Here is a 14742-nt window from a genome sequence, read left to right as displayed (position 1 = left end):
CAATGTCTTGCGATTAGAGTTTTGGCTGCGGAGAGTATCTGCGTTATCAAAAAGTCTAATTTTCTCTCAAGTCCCTCGGTCGGCTTTAGTAGGAGCACTGTTTCTATATCCCATGTTAGCTCCACCCCTGTTGCCCCTTCTATTAGGCGTCTAATTCTTCCCCAGAATAGAATGATTTTGGGGCAGGACCACCATATATGTTAAAATGTACCTATTTGACCGCAATTGCGCCAGCACATAGGGGAGGTTAGCGGAAAAAAGGAATGGAGGCGAGCTGGTGTGTAGTACCACCTGTGTAGGACTTTCAGGTTTGTTTCCCTGATCAGGGAACATCGGGAGGCTTTAGCTATCCTTTCGTGGATTTCTACCCAGTCCTCTTCCTCTAGGGGGTTTCCTATATCGTGTTCCCAGTCTAGGATATTTTTGCTTGTTTGGTCATCATTGTTTCAGGAGTGTCTGATAGAGTTGGGCAATTGTCCCTTTATTGTATTGACCTCTTTATAACAGGCTCTCAAAGTTGGTGAGTGGTCTGTACCAAGTGTCACTTGGTTGAATTGAGGAAACATAGTGGGCCAGTTGTATGTATTGGAATATTTATGTGGTTGGGATATTGTATTACCTCTCTTATTCCCATGAATGATTTAACTTTTCCTCCTTGCTGCATGTCTCCTAACTTAGAGAGCCCTATCTCATCCCATTGCTTAAAGATATTTGAGTTGTGAGCTGGTGTAAATTCGGGGTTGGATCCAATGGGTGTTAGTGTTGAGGGGATGGTGGAGATCTGCCTGTGTTTGCAGTTTTTATCCCAGATGTTTAGGGAATGCAGTAAGACTGGGTGGGCTCTATAGGCTATTTGCCTGTTCCCCTTTTTTACCCATAGAAGAGACGCTAACTCCTTTGCCCCTGCTTCCGCCCTCTCTATATCCACCCACGGCTTTTTCCCTGGGGCTGCGGACCAATAGATTAGTGGGCTTAGACTAGCCGCTTCGTAGTATTTTGCTAGGTCTGGTTGGCCCAGGCCACCTCTGGCCAGGGAGAGGGCCATCAGCTTCTTCTTTATCCTAGGTTTTCTACCTAGGTTTTCTACCGTTCCATATAAATTTAATTATCTCTTTTTCCAGATCTCTGATTACATAGGTTGGAACCGTTACTGGGAGCACTTGGAATAGATAAAGTATTCTGGGTAATAGGTTCATTTTCACTGATATTATTTTACCCGTCCAAGATATCTGGTATCTTGACCAGGATTCCAAGTCTTTTTTCAGGTTTTTAATAAGATTTGGGTAGTTTGCCCTGTAGATATCATCGTATAGTCTCGTAATGTATATTCCTAGATATCTCATTTTGTCTGGCATCCATTTTATTGGGAATTTTTTCTTTAGTGCGCTTTCTAGTTCTTGAGGTATGTGTAGGCCTATAGCCTCTGATTTTGTGTTGTTCACTTTAAAGTTTGAGAGTGTGCCAAATTCGTCTAGCGTGTCAAATAGATTTTTTAATTAGGTATCTGGGTTAGTCAGAGAGAGTAAAGTATCGTCCGCAAATAGCGACACTTTATATATATTGTTTCCTATAGGGACACCCTCTATCCCTTGGTTCTCTCGTATTCTTGAGGCTAATACCTCTATGCACTAAGCGAATAGCATTGGGGAGAGTGGGCACCCTTGCCTGGTACCATTAGAAACTGCGAATGGTTCTGAAGTGTAACCTGAGGTGCGAACTGTGGCTATTGGGTTGGAATATAGCGCCTTAATGCCTTTAATAAAGTTTTCATGTAGGCCCATCTCTCTGAATACCCGGAACATAAAAGGCCAGGCCACTCGGTCAAAAGCTTTCTCAGAGTCTCACCCCAGAATCAGGGTAGGACGTTGGTTTTTGTTACTATTATGGATAATGTTGATTACTCTCCTGATGTTATCAGAGGCCTGCCGTTCTGGGGTGAACCCCACTTGGTCGGGGTGGACCAAGGAATTTAATACTCTATTCAACCTGGTTGCTAAAATTTTGGTGAATAGTTTTATGTCTGTATTGATCAGAGAGATGGGCCTATAACTGGAGCATAGCGCCGGGTCTTTTCCTTCCTTTAGTATGACAATGATAGAGGCCTTTAGGGACTCTTTTGGTGGTGCTTCTCCGTCTAGGATCTTATTGAACCAGCGGATCAGGTATGGCTTCAACGTGTGTTTGAATTTCTTGTAATAAAAATTAGTGAACCCGTCTGGGCCCGGGGCTTTGGAGTTCTTGAGAGATTTAATGGCTGCTGAGACCTCCTCTGATGTTATCGGGGTTCGTAGTTGGGCTGATTCTGATTCGTCTAGTTTGGATAGTTTTTTTTATTTTTATGTATTCGTCTAGCTTTGTATCGAGCCCCCTATTGGCTCTATCGGGGTTTGACAAGTTATATAGATTACTTTAGTATTGGACAAACTCTTTATTAATTTCAGCGGGGTTGTGTGTTAGGCTATCTTGATTGGTTTTTATGCTGTATATATTGAGGTTTGCTGTTTTATTGCGGAGTTTTGCCGCCAATTGTCTGTCTGCCTTATTGCCTTTTTCGTAAAAGGTCTGGTTTGTCCATCTCATTGCTTTTTCGGTATCTTCAATCATTATGTTTTTAAGTTCCAATCTATCCTTATCTATCGCTGCTCTAACTATGTCTGTTGGGCTTTGTTGGTAGGACTCCTCGTTTTCTCTGATACTATTGTTTAGTTTATTTATCCTCTTGTTTTTCTCCTTTTTCCTATGGGAGGCAATACTGATTATCTTGCCTCAGAGTAGCTTTATGCGCCGCCCATAGTGTACAGTCGCTGACTTGCCCATTATCAGTTATTGTGAAGTAGTCCTGTATAGCCTTTCCTATAGCTTTTTTAGTGTCTGGAAACCTGAGCAGTAGGTCGTTCATTCGCCAGTGTGTGCCCGTCGGCCTTTGGTGTAGGTCTCTTATAGTTAGTGAAACCGGGGCGTGGTCTGACCATGTTATATTGTCTATTTCTGCCTTTATTATCCGATCCGCCAATTCTCTAGATACAAGTATATAATCAATGCGAGTGTATTGTTTATGCGGGGGTGAGTAGAAAGTAAACCCTTTGGTTATGGGGTTCATTAGTCTCCATGCGTCGACCAGCCCACCCAGTCTTATGCTTTTATGCTTTGTTTTAGAGCGGTTGAGCTCTTCCGTCTCGAGTATTGCTCTTTGCCCTTGAGCTTTGCCTGTTCTTTGTTGCAATCTATAACTGTGTTCAGATCACCTCCAATTATTAAGTAACCCTTCTTGTAATGGCTTATCATCTCGAAAGCCTCATTAATGTAGCTTTCCTGATCTGTGTTGGGGCATATAGGCTTACTAGTGTTAGTTCTATCGTGCCCAGTTTACCTGATACAATTAACATTCGCCCGGCCTTGTCTCTCTTTATTTTTTCTACTGCAAAGGGGACACTAGTTCTAATCAGGATGGCTACTCCCGCTTTTTTTGTCTGTCACTGGTGAATGATAGATTTGGTGAAAGTTTTTGTCTCTTAATCTAACCATGTTTGCTCTATTCAGGTGCGTTTCTTGAATCATGTGTATATCGCTTTGTCTGTTTTTGAGGTCTCTGAACAATAGTCTCCTTTTCATGGGAGAGTTCAGTCCCCTGACATTCTGCATTGTTATTTTTAATACTTTAGCCATATGGTGGTTCAGTCAATCAGAGTGTGGAATTGTTTCCCACGATCTGATTGGCTGAAATACCATGTGACGCCGGCTTCGTGACGTCATCTTAAAGGCAAATGAAGCACAGCCATTCTGATTCGCTGGCATCATTCCCTTTAAGTGACGTCATGTACAAAAAAATTTTTTAAAGTCGGAACATGGTTTGAACAGCCAATCAGGTGGTTTTTCACCATTTTGAGGCTAAATGTGACATCACAAGCCCTATTTAAGGCCGTGACGCCTCATTTGAGCCCAAGAAGCCGACGAGACAGCATCGCTGGGATTTAACATGGGGTATTTTGGATTGACAGATGAAGAAGATAAAGAAGAACAAGAAATGGTGACAGATGAAGATAGAAGAAGGTGATTAAAGAAAGAAAAAAGAAGATTGGGGTACCTGAGACGGATCTTCATGGCGGATGGCATCGGATGCTGTTGGAGGCCTTCAAGGTACGTGAGCTTCCTGTTTCCCCGGGAGTCGGAGGGCCACCGCTTCTAATGGTAAGTAATATATAGAATGTTTGTAAATGTCTCTTTTTACAGGTTTTTTCATTGGATGTGATTTTTGATTTTTGGGGGAGGCACATTGACTGATATATTAATCTGTACCACTTTAGGGTACAGATTAATACATTATTATTACAATATTTGGGGGGCATTTGTGGCTTGGTATTGCTGTTGGTTTTTTTAATGTCAGTTTCTTAGGTGGATGTCATTGTTTTTTTTTCATGCTTAATGTAATAAAATGTTTGCGATTGGTGTTCGTTTGTAGTTAATGTTGTATTATGTTAGCTAATGCGTTTTATGGTTCTTTCAGAGATTGTTTGAATGTATTTATTTGTCTTTTAATGTTACATTCATTAATGTTGTTGTAATTAATTGGTTTGATTGGTTAGTGTTACTATTCATTTTGAGTTGGTTTAGGAATTCATTGGTTTCATTGGTTAATGGCTTAATTAAATAATTGGTGATGTTGTTACTGCTTGTATTCATTGGATTAGCTGGCTACTGTTTTTATTGACTTTATTTAGGTATGCTAATGCAATGTTTAATAATGGGCAAATAATCTATTATCCATATCTGGATAATAGTTATTTTGCACATTATTGTACTGTATGTGTTAGGGGGTGTATTTAGTTAGAAATATTGTTTAGTATTTTTGTTGGCACAACATTGGTACCGCAGGCCCGCGGGTACCCCGGGACTCCCGCGGGGATCCGGGACGGCCGCGGGGTCAGCCGGGGAAACTCGCGCGACCCCCGGCCTCCCTCGGTGACCCCTGTGGGGTCAGCCGGGGACACCCGCCGGCCTGTTGTATTGGTTTTGCTCCTGCAAAAAGGTAAACAAAGAATTTTTTCTAAGTCCAGCTTTTTTATCACCTGCCTTTAGCTGGTGAGCTTTATTCAGCGCAACTTTAACGTACGATCAGTTTGCGTTGCTTAGTGAATCCCGCAGAAGGGCAGGATTCAGCGCAAACAGCTGATCATACGATCAAAGTTGGGCTTAGAAAAAATTTCAAGGAAAAGCCTGTTTTAGAGCACAAAGTGCCTGTTTGCGCGGTTTAGTGCATAGCGCTCGGCGGAACTTCACGTTCTAAAAGCACTTTGCGCTCTTAAAACGACTTATCACTGCTTAGTGCATAGCCCCAGAGTCTTTTCCGTTTCTAAGTAAGGTAGGAGGAAAGACTGACAGTTTGTTTTAGGTTAGGAAACTAAAATAAATCAATAATACCGCATAAATGGGGACGCAATTAGACAAATACCATTATAATATTTATTTTAAGTGATGTCATTTGTTTCAATAATTTTTCTACTTTTGAAAATCTAGTCACCCTAAATCTAAGTATTTTTTAAATCATTTTTTAAAGTCTGGTGAGCTAAGACATGGTTCCCTGAGGCTACAAATCTAACAGCTATAGGTAATTTAAATATACATTTTTATATATATATAGTGAGCTCAGATTTGGGAGGAGTTTGATTTCCTCTGACTGCTCCCTTTTGTCTGATGTCACTATGTGTTCAACAAGAGTTTGCACAGGCAGAGCTGCACTTTCTCTCCCTCCCCTTATTTTTATTGGATCTCTGATTAGGACAGGGTCAGATAAGGATAAAGAAAACACTTGATTGACAAACACTTCCCCAATCAGAGCCCCCGAAGAAATCCTAGACCAAAGCAGTCAAATCTGTGTTTGCAGCACAGTTTTGCCTCTGTTTTATCCTTTACAAAATGTATATATTTTTTTATAATTGCACCTTTAACGTCAAAGCAGAAGATCCCCCAGAGCTCCATTCATTCTGCGCTACTAACAGAACATTACCTAAAGAGGTCATGTCCGTTAGTTTCCCTGTCTTTAAAGGGTATCCACAAAGCTAAATATATGTGCAGCTAGCTTCCTTGGGGTATGCTAAGTTATCTTAGTGGGTTCAGGTACTCCTGAGAAGGTTCTGTAAGCCAGGGCCTGGGAGTATCACCTTATAAATACTAAAGGGTAAGGTACTCTTGATTTCGTCACAGGTGACAAGGTGTAAGCTCACATGTAGAGTGTACCCTGCCTAAGGATTTCAGTGAGGAAAGAATTGCTGTTACTTAAGAATGAGAGTGTTTCTGTGCAACACAAAGTGGGAGACTACATCTTTGAGGACTGCTGCCTGAGCATCACTAAGGAAGATGTTATATGTGTGTTCCTGTTACAAGAAAACTACAGTTCCTGGCACCCTCTATCTGTTTATTGCAAACCATACCAGCCCTGCCCGGAGTCCAGCACCCTGAGAGACAAGGTAACCGGATCGCTGAGCATCACCTACACCAACACAAAGACACAGAAACCTATTGGTGTGGCCCCTCTTCTATTGGCCAGGGGTAAAGGTGTTACATATGCAAAACCAACAGCCGTTAGTGATTTCATTAGTGTAGGCTTAACGCTATGTGAAGTTAGCACTGCCTTGCGTTGGCTTCACATAACACGGTATTAAGCATGTCTTACCAGAGGGGGCATTACTCCCATCCTGACCCTGCATAGGTGTTTAATTAAAGTTAAAGGGGAGAAGACAGGAGAGGGTAAGAACCCAGTGAATAACAACCTGATGGTTAAATCCTACCTAACTGTGATCTTATACACTTATCCAAACCATAGATTAACTATTTCCGGGTATGGATGGGAGAAACACCACCTTTAGCTATGACCTAACTAATGCCTTGTTAAATCTCTGCGTTAACTATAACAGAGCTCTGTGGATATGCATTTAAAGAGGGAACACCTCGTTAGCACTAGGTCTCGTTACGTAATTAACAGAGATCTGTGGATCAACCCCATAATACTATCCTTGATAAATATATCCGTTAAAATATTTTGTCCTTTTAAATGTAATTGAAAGCCTTTCCAATAATACATCCCTTCCTTGATTTCTTAAAAGACTGACTAATTACATCTCGGGAAAATGGTTAATTTTGTTACCTTTTTTGGAGAGGCTAATAAATGACTCCACACGAGACGCTGAACATTTGCACGGTCATGCCGTTCATTTCCCAGCCTTTCTCCTCTCTTTTCAGCCTAGAAAATGCTTGAGTGTCTACAAATATATACCAGATTCCAATGCTATGATTAATTAACGGAGAGATGAATGATGCATAAATGTTACACTCATTTCAAGTAAGCTTTCAGAAATTCATATTCAAGTACATAACATTTTTTTTTTAAAGTCTGTTGGGAGGTATTAGGGTCTCTGCCAATAATACAACACAGAAAGAGAACAGCATGAGTGAATCAGTAGTTCCAGTAAAAAGAAAGTTCAATATGGCAACAGTGGGGATTTCTCCATAAATGGTTATTCAGAAGGTAAATGCCTTATTGCAGGGGTGACCAACTCCAGATCTCAAGAGCCACCAACCGGTCAGGTTTTCAGGATATCCCTGCTTCAGCACAGGTGGCTCAATCTGTGGCTCAGTTGAAGACCCGGAGACTACAGGTTGACCATGAATCTCCGTGCTCAGGGTGTACCCAGTAAACCTCCGGGTGGTGGCGTGTGGTTGCGTTCGACGGTGGCGGCGGCATTCCCTGGCAGCCTCGGAGTCCTCCCGGCATCTTCCCCTGCTATAACTCCGTTCAATATGGCCGCGCGGCATCAAATGGTGCCGCGTTGCCAGGGTAACGGGGAAGCTACATGACGTCACAGCATCACGTGACGCCCTTTGCCATGACAACAAGATGCTACGTGACGCCTCGGAGTCATAAGGCAACTTGATGCTGCGTGACGTCACTTAGCGTCTCGTTGTCATGGCAACGCGGTGCCTTGTGATGCCGCGCAGCCATATTGATGGGTTGGAGCAGGAGATGCCGCAGGATGTTGGAACAGTGCCAGAAAATGCCAGGGAGACGCCGCCGAAGAAGGTAAGCGCGAAATGAAAAAATGTCTCCGGGTTGGCCTTCAGTAGAACGTGGCAACCCTGAGCTCAACATGTTTAGCTTGGAAGGAAAAGATGAGATATAAGGGGATAAGATTGAAACAGTGGCGGATTTAAAAATCTGCCACCCCTAGATACTTAGAGGTTGCAGCCGCCTCCTTGCTGCCTCCCCCCTCCTCCTTCTGACCCGCAGCGTCAGACGTCATCCATGTTTTTTTTGTTTTTTTTTAACCTTAACACACCAGGGCCTTTTTAGGGCGCCAGCAAACAGACGGGATGGGGTCGTTGCCTATGCAAACTCCTGTTGAACACACAGCAACATCAAACAAAATGGAGCAGCTAGAGGAAATCAAACCCCTCCCAAGTCTCAGCTCATCGTGTTTACAAAGTAACTTTAAACTAAATAGTTAAAAAAAAAAATTGGGGGTTAAAAAAACATGCAATCACCCAGATGTAACCCTTAATCATGTCACTGGCATTAGTACACTTTGTTCCTAAGAGGGACTAAAACTTCAAAAGTATACTTTCACACAAAAAAACTACACAATTTGCAATAGATGCTGTGTTCAACGTGCTTTTTTAACTGTCTTTTGAGCATACTTTGCTTGTGATTAATGGATTTTGATTTGATCCTTTCTATAAAGATAAAGGCCCAAAATATTTATGCAATGCCAAAACTGAACATTTCCCCTCTTGCTTGCCAGCGTCTGCAGTTGATTCACAGTTAGTTGGTGTGTGTTTATTTCTTACTCAGCAGCTGCTGAGTGTGCACTGAGCAGCTAGTATTCCTGGCAGCAGCAGTGCTAGAAGGGAAAACATGCTCAATTGATTCTAAAATGCTCATAATAAAATGATTAGCCTTGTACTTGTTTTGCCAAAACTCAGTCTGTTTGGTTTGGGATTTTTACCAATAATGGAAAAACGCAAAATAAACAATGACATGCTTAAATGGCATAATAAAGCAGGGAAAATAAGTTTACAATCATAAAAACAAGAAGGTAACGAATACAACTGAAAAGCTTTACGTAATAAAAAAAAAAGATTTGGCAAGAAACACTTGGATATGGATACATAGCCTCATATTCTGGCTTAAATAACTTTTGGGTTTTGTATTTGGTTAAAAAAGGTTTTGACTTTTTTATTTGGTGTCGTAATGTAATATTCTGGTATGTTCTGATTTCGCACCCCAGTTTTGCCCATCTCTATGTACAGTGGTCGACAAATCACCAAAAAATCTACTCGCCCAACAAAAAAATCTACTCGCCACCTAGTACCAAACGTGTGATGCCTGGGCCAATAGGAGCTCGCCACGATGTTAAATCCACTCGCCCGGGGCGTGCAAATGTATAGGTTTGTCGAACACTGTCTATGTATATATGTGAGTGAGTGTATGTATATAAGCTTAAACTTTGGGGGGTCATACCTTGTAAGTGGCAGCCACGCCCACTAGCACTCCTTTTGACACTTATATGCATTTATATATTATGTGGTAATGGTTGGGATTTCTCAGAGCTTGTTGGGAATCTGTGTGTTTTGTTAACTGTGTGCAGCTGGTCTCAGTTGCCTATGGGAGGTAGTACCCCCCCCCCCCCCAGGTTTAAGCTCCCCACTCCACTTTCCAAGTTGGTAGGTTAGTATTATTTTGCCAGGTTACGACAGATCCAACGCGATCATTCTTCCTGTAATTATACAGGTAAATAAGAATTTTGACCCAGGTGAGTGTTAGGACCTGCTAACGGTCATGCCTTGTAAGTGGCAGCAGGCTTAAGACGCTTTGGACGAAGGGTTAAACTAAATTACCTTTTTACAAAAGATATATAGGTATTGCACTGTGTATTTTTGTCACATTGAAAGTAGCTTTGGGCATCTTTGTTTGTTTTCTACTTTGCTGGTAAACTTTCAAAGAAGAGATTTTGGTGCTCATTAGGTCACAATTGTAGACTATAGAATAGTTAAAAGTACCCACTGCTATCAAGAATCTACCTTGTTCATCTCTTTTAAATACAGTAGCTGCAAGGTAAAATTAAGCTCTTTATGTATAAGGCTGCGCGTATAGTGCTGGCTATGCGACCGGCTACACAGCCGCATGACTTCAGCCATCGCCATTGTAATAGTGATTCGTTACGCGGCGATCGGCGAAAAAGTAAAAATCTTTTGACTACCGGCGATTGCGAACGCTCTGTCGCTCTGCATATTTGTTACATAATGTATATACACGCGCGCGTACGTACACACACACACACACACACACACACACACACACACACACACACACACACTTGTTGTTGAATTCGCAAAAGCAAGAAAGAAGGTGACGGTCCATATGAAGCTCAGCCAGACCAAGTGATATTCAACAAATGTGTTAACTCTGTAACGATTGAAATAAATGGAAAAGAACCAGAAGAAGTTGAAGACTATATCTACCTAGGTCAGCAAATAACAATGGACGGGAACCTTTTGAATGAAATCAATAGGAGAATGGTGATGGAAGAGAGCTAATTTGAAAGAAACAAGACAATCTGTCAAGGCAACCTTTCTACTCTACCGCCCAAATATTGGTTTTCGACCAGCGCATTCTGCCCATGCTCATGTATGAATATCCACCTTGGACACTACATGTGTAGACAATTCAGAAGCTTTTGAGAACTCAAAGAAGTATGTAGAGATGAATGCTGGGTTTTTCCCGAAGAGACAGGAAAAAGAATGAATGGGTTCGAAACCAAACAAAATTCTGTGACACCATCACAAGGGTGAAGAAATTAAACCGGCTGTGTAAGTAATTGTGTAAGTAGTTGTATATATCATTTTAAATCTGTTAATATTTTCATAGCAACCAAAGGGTTTGATGGTTTTTTATGATCTTTATCTAATCTCTCCTGTTCTTAAAGCAGCAGTTCAAGCTGCCGTTTACAATTTTTTCCCCCATTCATTATGTGCATCAATACAATCTGTACACTGACAAGTGATTAGCTAAGTTGCCGATCGATCAGCTCCGGGGTTCATTAAATCACTGTTAGTGCTGCAAAAGAGTACCCAAGATGAAAAGTTCTGTGTGGAAGATCATGTGACAGGCAGGCACTAGATAAAATTGGTGCACTGCTAGAGAGTGGGAAAAAGGGGTGTGGCAGATCCTGTCTCAGAAGAGTAAGGGGATGTGACTTTGTAAATGATTGCTATAGAAACAAAAAATGCTTGTTTCATTAGAATACATTTTTTTTAAATGCTACATGCATTTTCTCATAGTACAGAACTCATTTATTTAAAAAAAAAAAACACATGTAGGATATTGCTTGAACTGCAGCCTTAAACTGTTGTACAGTATGCATAGGCAAATTGTGTCAACTAATTATGCTGTTGTCATGCCCCAAAGTTCCAAAGAACAATTAGCGGATAAAATTAGCATTACGCCGGACACGACAAAATTCATTATTATACGAAAAGCAAATAAGTGAATGTTACTTTAAAGGGGTGTAGCACTACCCCCCCTCCCCCCTCTGGATGAACTTGCCTAGACTACAGGTACTTGTGGTGCTGGTTAACTGTGAGTGTCCAGGAGAGGTGAGCCTCCGCAATGTAGTGGGAAACAGGGCAGGCTTCCGGTGATCCTTAGGTTCTTTCCATGTGGTGACAGCGACTCTACCATGGCAGTTCTTTCTCTCCTATACCTCTGGCTAATAGACCGCAACTCAGCCAGAAACATATAAATTAGGTCTTTTTTTAGTGCAGTCACTACAGGATGGTATTTCAGCGTACAGTATACATCTTTGTGGAGAAGGCGTTTGAGGCCTTTGGATGGTGCTGGCCAGCAGATAATATATTGAGGCCTTGTGCTATGCACAGATCTTGGTTCTTCAACCTCAGGAGGGGCTGAGCTCCTCTCTCTTCCCAGTTGGGAAGGCAACTCTCACCTCCTCTATAATTTGGAAAGCCTCCTCCCTACTGCAAAAGGGGAGGGCACAGGGTCTGCACTATGATTGGCTGCAACACAGACCGAGTGTCACCACCTCTCCTGCCACTCAGGGAGGCTGCGTGAGGAGGGGGGTTAAACCCCCACAGGATAGCCTATCACTGCCTGTAGCTACTAGGACTTAAGTGACAGGAGGGCCAGAAAGTTAACTGGACTAGCCATGGCTATACTCTCACCTAGGTGAAAATTCCCATGTCCTCATTGGGATCCAATTTGGGCACCATCCAGTAACCTGAAGCTTGCAAAACAGAACAGGTTACCGCAGATGTATAACATAACAATTACCGTCATACAGACAATTACTCATATCATCCACTGAGTTACAGCGATGATGAATACATAACTATTCTTCCAACGGAAATACAACAAGATCCTTATTTATAATATTTTGGATCTGGCTCCCTGACTAGCCTCCCATCGAATAGCTTAGTCCAAACATAATATACTTTTAGAGAACCAGGACATTGTCTAACTTCTGCACGGTCTTGTATATGCAGGTACCTACCAACCATTCTTCCATGACAGAACTACTGCACCGACACACTTTATTCGAGCAAATACCCGGTATGTACCTGGCAGATACCTGGAATGCGCCACTCCTAACCTCTGACAAGCCCCGTTGCATTTGCCTTCCCAGCCTGGGTTCATGCCTGGCTGATGGGCGGCTGATCTGTTAAATGATAATGATTAGGATTTAATAGGCTGCAATGCTTCGCGTGTCTACCAGATGGCATAAATTCATGAATTGTAATGCAGTTTATATATATATACTGTGCAGTATTGCAGCCAGCGGGAATAAAATGCTTCAATCCCTGCTTGGAAAATAACTCAATGTACTCGGGCAGAAAACAGTCACAAACCTCAATACACCCGGGTATACCCGAATTCGTGGGACTAGCCAAGCTCGAATAAAGTGTGTCGCCAGTGTAATTTTGGAGTCAGTAATATATCTGTCATCAGATGTTTTGGTCTTTATAGTTTCTATGACCGCTAGTCTCAACCACTCATGACAGTTTAGATCTCCTGCCACTTAGGGAGGCTGCGTGAGGGGGGGGAGGGTAAACCCCACAGGATAGCCTGTCACTGCCAGTAGCAACTAGGACTTACGTGATAGGAGGGGCAGAAAGATAGCTGGACCAGCCATGGCTATAGGTGATAAACCCTAAAGAAGCCAATTACAATAATAGGTTTCAGTGCGGTTGTCTGCGTAAGACCTAAAACGTGCGCTGCGGTGCTGTGCGATGGAACAGATATGCCATTTCAGCGGGGATGACAACTCTTTTTAACAGAATCTCTTAAGATATGGAACGGCCATGGGCACTAGCTTTGCCCCTTCCTACGCTAACCTGTTTTTAGGTTGGTGGGAGTTGTTCCATGTGTTTAGAGATGGAAACCCCTTTGAGGATTGCATTATCTTTTACAAAAGGTTTATAGATGATCTAATTTTCATTTGGAAAGGGGATACACAATCAGTTTTATCACTTATAAATCACCTTAATAATTATTTACATTTGCACTTCACGCACAATTATGATTTACATCACATTCAATATTTGGATTTACTTCTATTTATTGACCAGAATAAAACAATTCAAAGTGACGTATTCTGCAAAAAAACATTTTTAAGAGCCAACAGATGTCATCCCAAATCCCTCAAAGGTATTCCAAAAGGGCAGTTCATTTGATTAAAGTGCAAATGCCCTAACAATGAGGACTTTCTCACGCAGTCCAGGGATCTATTTAATGGATTCATTTCTAGAGGCTATGCCAAGGTAGATCTTACAAGAGCTTATGAGGAAGTATGTGTTATGGAGAGATCAGAATTGTTTCAAAGAGGAGAACAGAAGAGATCTACTCGTGATACCCCTCTTTTCATAACTCAATATACTGAAGTGCTCAGTCAGAACAAATTAAGAATATAGTCAAACAGCATTGGGGTGTTCTTTCTGTAGACCCAGCCCTGAAGGAAATATTTAGAGAGGGCCCTAGATTCGTGTTCAAACGAACAAAAGCTATTGCTAATTATGTTTCGCCTAGCATGTTTAACCCTCAAATCGTCAATAAAGATTATTTCCCAGTAGGCTTCCATAGATGTTTGCACTGCAAAATCTGCAGACATATTACAATTGGAGCAGAGTTTGCTTCCACAGCCACAGGTCAGCAGTATGGAACTAAATAATTTATTAATTGTAATACCACTTTTGTGGTATGTCTGCTGGCTTGTGGCTGCGGTAAGCAATATGTGGGATGCACAACGAGAGCTCTGAAAGTGAGAATTATGGAGCATGTGCGCCTCATTTCCTACGGGGATCTCATGCACCTTGTTTCTCATAATTTTTCATGTTGCAGCAGGGGTAATCTCAGTACTTTCTCATTTTTGGGTATTGAACATGTGTCAAAACCCATCAGATGCATCTACTATGCATTTGTATTAGTGCTAGCTGCAAATTGTAATCATGTAATTAGTATCTCCTCTGACTTACTTCCAAATAAATCACTATCTGCCAATTATAACTAACAGGCAGTACTTCCTCTAATTGACCTTTAATAAAACTCTCTTATCCATATATATATTATATATATTGTCCTATCTCACTGGTGCTAGCTGCCAATTGTAATTAAGAAATCAGTACCTCATCTAACTCACTTCCAAATAAATATCTGCCAATTATTATTAATAGGCAGTA

The sequence above is a fragment of the Ascaphus truei genome, chromosome 8 (assembly GCF_040206685.1).
Source record: "Ascaphus truei isolate aAscTru1 chromosome 8, aAscTru1.hap1, whole genome shotgun sequence".
Classification (NCBI taxonomy): domain Eukaryota; kingdom Metazoa; phylum Chordata; class Amphibia; order Anura; family Ascaphidae; genus Ascaphus; species Ascaphus truei.
Note: the sequence above shows the minus strand (reverse complement) of the source record.